This window comes from Octopus bimaculoides, chromosome 2 (assembly GCF_046866305.1).
Source record: "Octopus bimaculoides isolate indiv1 chromosome 2, ASM4686630v1, whole genome shotgun sequence".
Taxonomy (NCBI): domain Eukaryota; kingdom Metazoa; phylum Mollusca; class Cephalopoda; order Octopoda; family Octopodidae; genus Octopus; species Octopus bimaculoides.
Window position 1 is genome coordinate 18,856,986 of NC_142929.1, and position 10,745 is coordinate 18,867,730.

The following is a 10,745-nucleotide window of genomic DNA, read 5'->3' on the forward strand; positions in this document are numbered from 1 at the left end:
TTTCCAGAGTTGCTACAATGTATTAATGCGCATAACTATACAAATACATAACACAGTTCACTTAATAACGAAGGTGCTGAACACACCCAAAAACAACATGGTCTTTTGAAGCGTAAACTTAATAGCACATCAAAGCAATACAATTCCTATGATCTGGTTTGAAGTACATAATAACAAGCTAAAAATCGATAATAAGTAGATATATGAAATAAAAATTCAAAAGCAGGATTTACATTGTAACTTGATGTTGGGGCAGTATTTCAGTGGTCCTCTGTTTCTTTGTGATTTGACATTTGAGTTATACATGAACATATATAGATATATGCGGGCGTGTATCTTTATATGTGTACTTTTTCATATATATATATATATATATATATATATATATATATATATATATATGTGTGTGCGTGCGTGTATGTGTGTGTGTGTATGTGTGTGTGTGTGAGTATGTATGTACGTATTTACGTTATTATAGTCTGTTATTTTCCTTCCTCGTGCTATATTATCGTTATATGTATATATATATATATATATATATATATATATATATATATATATATATATATATATATATATATATATATATATATATATTGATATATATTCTACATAATAAAAAGTTACACACGCAAATATCCATACACATATGTATATATGTATAGGTATATAATATATGAGTGTGTGTATGTGCGTCTTTGCTTATACATAAAATCATAATTGACATTTACAATAAGCCAACGGATTCGAAACAATATCTTCTGTTTAGCTCATGCTAGCCAAGCACATCAAAAAGAATATCCCCTTTCATTTAGCAAAGAAGATTTTGTCTGATTGAAATACCCGGGACCTCCGTTTTCAAAACCTCAAAACAACGCCTACTGAGAGACAATATCCACTCTCACTCATAGACGATGGAATTAAGTGTGCCAAGAAATTAGGCAGTAAATCACTATGGGAAACAAAAGGCAGCACCACACCACATCTCAAAATACTACCACTTATATCAAGGCACCACCGTAGAAACAATAAGACATACAACTATATTGTACAAAATTTAGCTATGCTCACTAGGAATTAAAAAATGAGGAGCATTCTAAAAACATTCTATAAAATATAAAAAAAAATATATTAAAATATGTAAACTGTGTGCATTTCATCTCTTCTATTTTACATGTATATATACGTATGCATATGTATGTTTGTATGTATCTACGTAGGTATGCTTGTGTGTACTTATGCAGTAGTATTGAAAATTAACTTTAGTATGCTATGGTTTCTTAATCCCCCAAATTATTTTTTTTAACATAAAACGCTTGATATTATTTCATTGAGTATACAATTCAAAAGTTTCACCAGCAAAATGAATGTGTAATCGTCTACCATTCTAGCAACTATAACAATAGTAATCCAACAAAAATGCCGGCCTTATATTTTCCTCATTTTTCGGAATGTTGAATGTGATTGCAGACCTGAAAGATAACCAGTAAATAAAGTAATGGAGGAAGTGTGACATATGTAGACATATGTTTCTCTGTTACATTAAACGTATACATGACAACAATTGTCTTCTCCAGCAGTCTTAGATATGCAAAAGGGAGATTGCATTTATGGCCAGGGTAATTAGCATATCTTTAAGATAAATAAGCTCAGAGAAATAACTTACTGAGCAGGTATTTGAACATAGACAAATGAAATCGAATACGACAAAAAAGCTTCATTTATCAAGATTATTTTGAATCAGATAATTGTGAAACATCCTGTAGAAATTAAGACTAATAATAGAAAAACTGACTTTGCCACTTACTTGGAGAATGCGAGTATCAGCGAGTGTCAGAAATGATCACTACGCTAATGTACAGAACTTTACTGTTACAGGAATGGAGAAAAACCTTTCATCCAAACAGAAACTCGCATCAAATCCTAGCCTCCTTTGATGTAAAAGAGGCTAGGAATTGATGCACGTTAGTGATCATTTCTAGTAATTTTCGTAGTGATCATTTCTGGTAAAGCCATCATACTTGCACAATTCAAAGAAAGTAATTCCTTTAGTTCTAGCTCTATGCTATATTTGCTGTATACTTTTTTTGTTTATTGAGTAAGCTGTTCTCCATTCCTCCAGTGAAACCTTCAGAACAATGGCGGATCAGATGAATAGAACTCAGAGTAATTTTTACAACATCATTAAAACTTGTATAATGACATATTTTGGTTGATGTCATATCTAATAGATATATCTGAAAGACTCAATTTCTTAGTAGGATTCTATATTGGAGTTTGTATGAAAGTATGTGAAGAAAGAAGGCAGAGCGGTACTAGAATTTTTGAAATCAAAGAACATTCTAGTCGTATCATTCAGTAAGTAAGGGATTGAAATTTATGACTTATATTTGTCAATACAATCTGAGTTCTCTAAGTTTCTTGATACTGTGATATGCAATATATTTGTCTCTGTCATATAAGGCGAATAAGTATTGCTTTGTACCACATTTGGCACGAAGTGTACATTTCAACAACACGTTTTTGCAATAGTTTTTCCTCGGTAGGATGTGAAGTTTCTGCACTGTTAATGTAATCATCCCCATTCCAACAAATTTTATCTGCGAACCAGAACAATCTGCATTATATTCATCTCCACTTAAACGTCGATGCTCTGACAGAACATCCACGTTTAAGTGGGGCTAAATACCATTTCTTAGTGTAAATAGTTCCTCTGTCGCTAATATATAATCTGATAAATGTTACCTCAGCAGATATGAGGTCTGTCCTAAGGCTGTGTCATGAACGATTACAACTAATAGTGATTCATAAAATTAATCTACTGTAGTTGCGGGGATATTTTGATGACCTCCTGTAAATAAAATGCGCAGGGAATAAGAACTAGTTGTAAAGGAAGACGGTTCTATAACCAACTGCCTAATATGGACAGAAATGTGCATCATTCCCCATCAGAATTTCTATAGTGAATATTGATCTTCATTATCAGTCGTTCTGATTTTGTGTTGTGTACTATAATTACTCAGAGACGATCTTCGGATATGTGGAATAAATAAACTGTTAGAAAGCTGAGCTGTGTCTCAGAAAGTAAATGTCATATTACCTTGCTATAATTTGAAATTTCGAAAATTATTATTACGAGTTTCTTTCATACTGCAAGGCATCCTATGCTTTTTTAATCTCGTTGCTGTTATATAACGACTTCCAGTCGCATGAGGCGAATCAGAGTGTTTTAAATATTAACCTGTTTAACTTGTACTAAATGTGTTGCGTGCCCTTTTCGTGTGTCCACTTACATGCCTCTATCTATCTATCTATCTATCTATCTATCTATCTATCTATCTATCTATCTATCCATCTATCTGTCTATCTATCTATCTATCTATCTATCTATCTATCTATCTATCTATCTATCTACCTACCTATCTGTCTATCTATCTATCTACATACACATATATATAATTGCATATATACACATACATACGTACATATGTATTTCTCCCATACCTAACACCGCAAATATTTTTCTTTTCCTCACAGACAGACACACACACACACACACACACACACACACACACACGCACACACGCACGCAGGTGCATTCTCACATAGCCGCACCCACCTTAAGTTGACCGCGGGTGAACCTCCGTGCTTGAAACAAATATTTCTGTCAACGTATACCCAAATCAAACACACTTCATTTCATAATATCCATCTTTCTTCAAAGAGCTACAAACCTTGTATATATACGACTCTAAATGCTATCGCCAATATACCAGAATTTTTTTTTTTCTGACATCATTTCTGAGAAACAAATAGTTTTTCTTAAGGGAATATAGTATATAACTCTTAGTCTCGGTAACAGCTGATTCCAGCTTTCATCTACTTACCATTCCCAAGAGCTACTCTAATGGATTTCAACCCTTAAATATATACAGGAAGCCATATAAATTATAGCAGCTCTAATATCAGTAATCTTGCCATAAATTATGAAACTTGTAAATCAGGAATCAACCTTTTAAACTGAAACCATTCTATGTGCTCCTAACATTCCATACCTGCACACTCACACACATTCAGTCACTCGCGCACAGAAACACACACACACACACACACACACACACACACATATATATATACATGTGTAATTATATATGTGTATATATATATATACATATATATATATATATATATATATATATATATATATATATATATATATATATATATACATATATATATATATATATATATATATATATATATATATATATATTTATATATATACACACATATATATATATATATATATATATACACATATATATATATATATGTATATATGCGTACATATATATACATATGTATATACATATATATATGTATGCATACATATATATATGTATGCATACATATATATATATATATATATATATATATATATATATATATATATATATATATGAGTGTCTGTTTGTGTAGATATACCGCTAGTCAGATAAAATATAGATACACGAATAGATAGATAGAAAGAAAGACAGAGAGAGAGAAAGAGAGGAAGATGCAGTTTTACGTGTGACGAACAAACTCTAATTTTCTTATACACTCAGTCAAAATACTGAAACAAATAAAAGAGTAAAAGAATAAATGAATATATATAAGCAATGTTAATTCTCTAAATGAGGTATTAACAGTAACTGCACGATAAAGTGAAGTATATTGCCACTTAAATGTGGCTGACCCCTAGGGGTGGATGTTACTGTTGCTTTTAGCCCCAGGAGGACATCTCCTCCAGCTGGCTTATCGACACACTTCTGTGTCCTGTCTGTTTTTGTTTTGCCAAGGGGAGTTATCCCTCTCATCGTGATCTGTAGCACGAACGGACCCGGGTTTCAGGGTTATTTCCCTTCGTCACCGTCCGATAGCCACCGATCTGCGAGGAGAAGGATAATTCTTGGCTAACCTTATGTATCTTTTTCCAGTGAAATTATATATATATCACGGTGGTGCACCAGCATGACCGCAGCCACTTGGCTGAAACACATAAATAAATAAATAAATAAATAAATATATATATATATATATATATATATATATATATATATATATAAAATTCGTTAATGGTAAATTTAGGTGTATGAAAAAATAAAACTCCTATTTCATTATGACGGTTACTGCCTACCGATATGATGTAGGATAAATATAATAATAGCAAGAATTCTAGGATAGAATTTTATAAATATTTAATACATCACTACCCACATTTCCGCAAATCTCACGATTTTAAAAGCAGAGTACGTCATCATCATTGATTCATTTCATCCAGCGATCCTGCATCATTGGGTGAATCACAGAGGGATGTTTATCCCTTCTTGCCAGCATCAAAGCCAATCTAGCTATATTTCTGTATGTACTTAGTAGGGGGAGGTAGGTGATGGGAATCGTGGAAGGAACGGTAGTAATATGGGTGTGTGTGTGGTGCTTTTGTCTCATTTGCAATTCATTCTGTGGATTTTAAGGATGGTCATTCATTCAGCAGATTTAAGGATCGTAGTACATTTATATGTTTATTTCATTCAATACGTGATTCTCCTCAATAAATTCTGAACTCAACAGGTGGTCAGCTGCTATACAATGGCGTTTGTTGACCGACTTGATTAATACCACCCTTCGTATAGTGACTTATTCAATGTTTCTGCTGTTATAGTGTGTATCATCTTAAAAATTGATATTTTCGTTTATATGTTTTGGTGGTTTCACTGTTCTGTAATTTGTTGCTTTTTTTCAAAATTTTGTTTTTTTCAAATTCCATGAATGTTCCTATGCTTACATAATATGACCATCTCACGTTTTCCCTGGATGTGATTATTTCCAGGATTTCTTCAAGGCATATTCATGAGGCTCTGTTATATGGTGCAGCATTTTTTATAATGCACCAATGGGTTCTGTATTCAACTCTTTTCTGTTTTAGCTTCCAGTGAGGTTCGACAGATATGCGGAGTATATTTAATTTATAATGGAAAACGATGAGAGATGGTTTCTCAGACGATTTTTCATGGTATCTGCAGTACTACCAATATACACATATTTCTGCGTAGTGAGAAATCTATATTAATGTGTCCTACTTCTTAAAATTTCATTTATTTATTTGTGCAGCTGAAGATGACACTACATTTAAATTGATGTAATGATTGCGTTGTTCAAATAGATGGGGTCGCTTGAAACAATCGTATAGCATCACTACTTGATATCCTGTTCCTTATTTTGACTATATTCACCTTACTTCGAGCTGTGTGGATAATACCTGACTGACTTTGTGCTTCAAATTAAATACCTAATCCAACTCAATCTCAATTATTTCTTATATGGTTCTAGGTAAATTCCACCTCTGGAAGTTCCACTACGGAAAATTCCACCAGGTAAATTTCTCCATGGGTAAATTCCACCACAGTATTTTCCACCATGTTAAATTCCACCCATCGACAGAGGTTATTGCAATTTCGATTATTATTGCTTCTTTTCTTTCGTGGTCAGATATTGTAATATCGGGTTTTTTGTTTTCTATATGGTTTGGCGTTATTACTGGTCTATCTAACTGAAATCTTAACCTTTTCACTTGTTACCTTTTCTAGTTGCACATTTCTGATTTGCTGTTTTTTTTTCTTTTTGGTATGTTCTGTTGCTGTACTAGGTTGGCAAAGATTATCTTGGTTATCTCATCGTGTCTCTCTTGATATTTCATGCGTGCTATTTTCCCACATTCCATTTCCATACGTTCGATATTTCCTTTGTTCTTTTTTTTACGATATCTGCATGCCTTATTTCTTCCATAGTAGTTGTTTCTATCTTGTAAATGCAGTATAATATATTTTTATCTCTCATTAAGTATTTGCTTTGTTTTATGAATTTCAATGAGTCTCTTTTTGATACTGCTTCCTCATCTTGCAGTTTAAAGTATTCACCGTGCATTTCTTTATTTCTTTAATATTTTCTCTCTCTCGTAATCTTTGTATTCATTGATATTATTGATATTATTTTTATGCATTCTTTTTTATTTCCATAATGTCGTAACCCATATAATTGTAATGACAATAATAATAATAATAATAATAATAATAATAATAATAATAATAATAATAATAATAATTTCACCTTGGTGAAATTTAACATGGTAGAATTTACCTATGATGAAATTTTCCTGGTGGCATTTCCGTGGTAGAATTTACCGCAGTGGAATTTCACCAGTCACCTCTTATATATACAAGCATACACACACACACATACACACAGATATATACATATTGTAAATCCCCCCAACAAAGAACCAAAAAAAAACAACAACAACAACGCGAGGACGTGGTACATGTAATGTATTAACAGACGCTCAGGAATGGAAAGTAAGATGGTTTAACGTGTCAAGCAGAGAAGAGGGAGAAAAAAAAATCGCCAACGAATCGCATGTGGTTATTTGTGAGTGTGTGTGTTTGTGTACATGTAAATGTCGAACGATGAAAATGAGTACTCAACACCGCATTCTTAGATATAATTTCTTTATTTGTTAATTAAGGCTACTATTGTTTTCATTTTAAGAAATGTAGGAAAATATCTTAGTATCTTAACAATGTTTCAACCTGATGACAAGTAGTGGTCATTCTTCTTATTAATTGTTATATATATATATATATATATATATATATATATATATATATATATATATATATATATATATATATATATATATATATATATGTATATATATATATTATATATACTGTTATGTCTTGGGAGAGTCATTCTCTTTGAGTGCCTTCTAATTTAGCCCTCACCTGTAAAATTTCCACCCATTTCCTCCTTTATTTTTCTAAAATTTTAGCTGCGTCTTGCAACCTTTTCAATAGTTGTTCACTGTCTATTATTCACACTGCGTTCTTTTTTTTGTTTGTGCGCATGTATGTGAGTCAGTGTGTGGGTGTGTGTGCATACACATGATTGTCTGTCTGTCTGGCATTCTGTATGTATGTATCTATGCAGGTCTGTATGCATGTGTGTGTATGTATGTGTGTGTGCATATGTATATATGTATGTACGTGTGTACATTCGTATGTATGTATTCTGCATATTCATGTGTTTCAGTGTCCATGTTTCTGTGTTTTATGCGCCTGTGTGTATGTGTATGGATTTTTTGCAACTATGTACTGTGTTTGTATGTATGGATGTGTATTACCGTATGTGTGAACGTATCTCCGTATGTGTCCTTGTGTGAAGTAAAGTGTGTGTGCATATATATGGTTATGTGTTTCAGTCTTCATTTGTATATGTGTGTGTATGTGTGTTTCTCTGTTCATATAACTTATGTACCTATCTGTCTGCATGACTATCTGTTTACTTTCATATCTATATGCTTACATACATCTGCATATACATACATACATATATGTATATATATATATATATATATATATATATATATATATATATATATATATATATATATATATATATATATATATATATATATATATATATATATATGTAAAGTTGTATATTGTCAACTTAATGTGACAATCCCAATAAGGGAATATACTACTGGTGTTTAGCCCTAGGAAGCTGGACCGCTTCCTGTCGGCCTTGACACAATTACTGTGTCCTTATGTTTGCGAGGTGGAGACAAACTCCTCCACCCAGCCTAGTCAGCATTCAGGGACATGTTTCTGAGTCTTTGCTCGTCATCAGCCTGAAGTAGCATAACCAGCTGGCTGAACATTTTTATTCTGATCACTATGGATCGAATACAAAGATGGGTACAATACAGGACAAACAAATAAACAAAATGTATGAGTTCTATGATCTTTTAAAAATTTACAACTGTCTTTATATAAAATTTACGATTCGTATGTTCATTGACTTTTTTTTTTTTCCTTTTAAATATACCGACAATCCTATGCCTACACACACACACACACACACACACACACACACACACACACCCACCCCCCCACACCCACCCACCCCCCCACACACACACACACATATATATATATATATATATATATATATATATATACACACATATATATATACAGACACACATACATACACACACACAAACATACACAGACACACCTACACACATGTATATATATTGTAAAATAAAACGATTGGGTTTCTCAACCCGGCAGCCTATAAGGCCCAGTAGCTCGCCTTTTATTTTCTCGATGATTAGTTTCGGTGACTCACACCCACCTTTTTCACCACTTCCTTCCATCTCCGTTCATATACTCTAGCTGACAGGGTTCCCTTTTCCAGCCCTATCTTGCTCTTCAGATTGTATTTGAAGTAAGTCAGCAATCCAGGGCCGGACATGTAGTACCCTGTCACCAAACCTTCCATGATTGTCCTCCATATGCACTCTTTCAACACTGCTACCGTACAGAAAAAGCAAGCCTCACCTTCCTTTGAGAGTCCAGTTGGCGGTATCATCTTTATCATAGACTCAGCCGACAACTGTAGTCGTCCCAGATGCGACAACACGTATTCTACATAGATTATCAAGCTGGAGAGCTGCCGACAATGTACAAAAGCGTGCAGAACAGTTTCACTGTCCTGCTCGTATCTTGGACATGTCGGTGGCACTGCTAAACCATGCCTGGATAACTTCTCGCGAACAGGTAAAGCATTCCTGTAACACTGCCAAGTCAGAGATTTTTGGAAATTATCCAAGTACTCCGACTTGAAAGTTTTACGAAACAGGTTGGTAAGTTGGTTCTCGTCGAACCCCAGAGCCTCTCCTTGGACGTCATCGTTTTCCCCCTCCACTAGCCCTCTGTAGAATACCGAGGTGGTATTCCCGCAGCCAGCCTTGCCCGTCTTGTGGATAAGCCAGAGTGCCTGACGGCACTCCTTCTGCCATAAAGTCAGATTACGTCTTCTAATGAGACCGGGTTTAAATCTTTCCAGCGAGGCCGGTCACAGTAAGAACTCCTCCGACAACGGACTCCACACCTTATCACCCTCCAGATGGCACCAGAGATGTCTCAGCCTCAACGCATGTCTGCGCATCATTAGCCAGGGCATCCCCAACCCACCCTTTAGCGGTTCCTGGCAGCACACGGAGCGCCTCACAAGTGGCTATCCCCCCCTCCACAAAAAGCGGAAGAGGAGTCGTACCAGCTTGTTTAGCCAAAAATCGGGGCAAGGCACAATGGACAGGCGGTAGGTGATTACAGATGCTATAAACACCTGCACCACCTCCACTCTACCCTTCAGGGACAGAAACCTTCCGGACCACTTCCGTACTATGGCCTCCACCTTGTTCACAACCTCGCTCCAATTCTTCTCCGTCTGGGAGTCTGAACCAAACCAAACTCCAAGCAACTTAACAGGACCATCTGTCCAGTGTCCAACGACACTGGACGATAACGGCTTGTTCCTCCAGGTGCCGAGGCGCAAACCGATGGACTTGTCCTTGTTAACTTTTGCTCCTGCCACCGCTTCGTATCTTCGGAGAGCCTCTTCTACACGAGGTAGTTGTACTTCTTTAGACACGATGAGAGTGACGTCGTCAGCATAAGCAGAAGTGAACTTACCGCATCCACTCTCATTAGGGATATTGCCCGACTTCTCCAGCCTCCGCAGCAATGGCTCCAGGGCCAAGACTTGATCGAAAACGGCTCCGTTAGGTAACCGTTTATCTGGACGGTGGACATGATGCCGCTGTACATAGCGGAGATCCACCCGCGAAAGCCTGG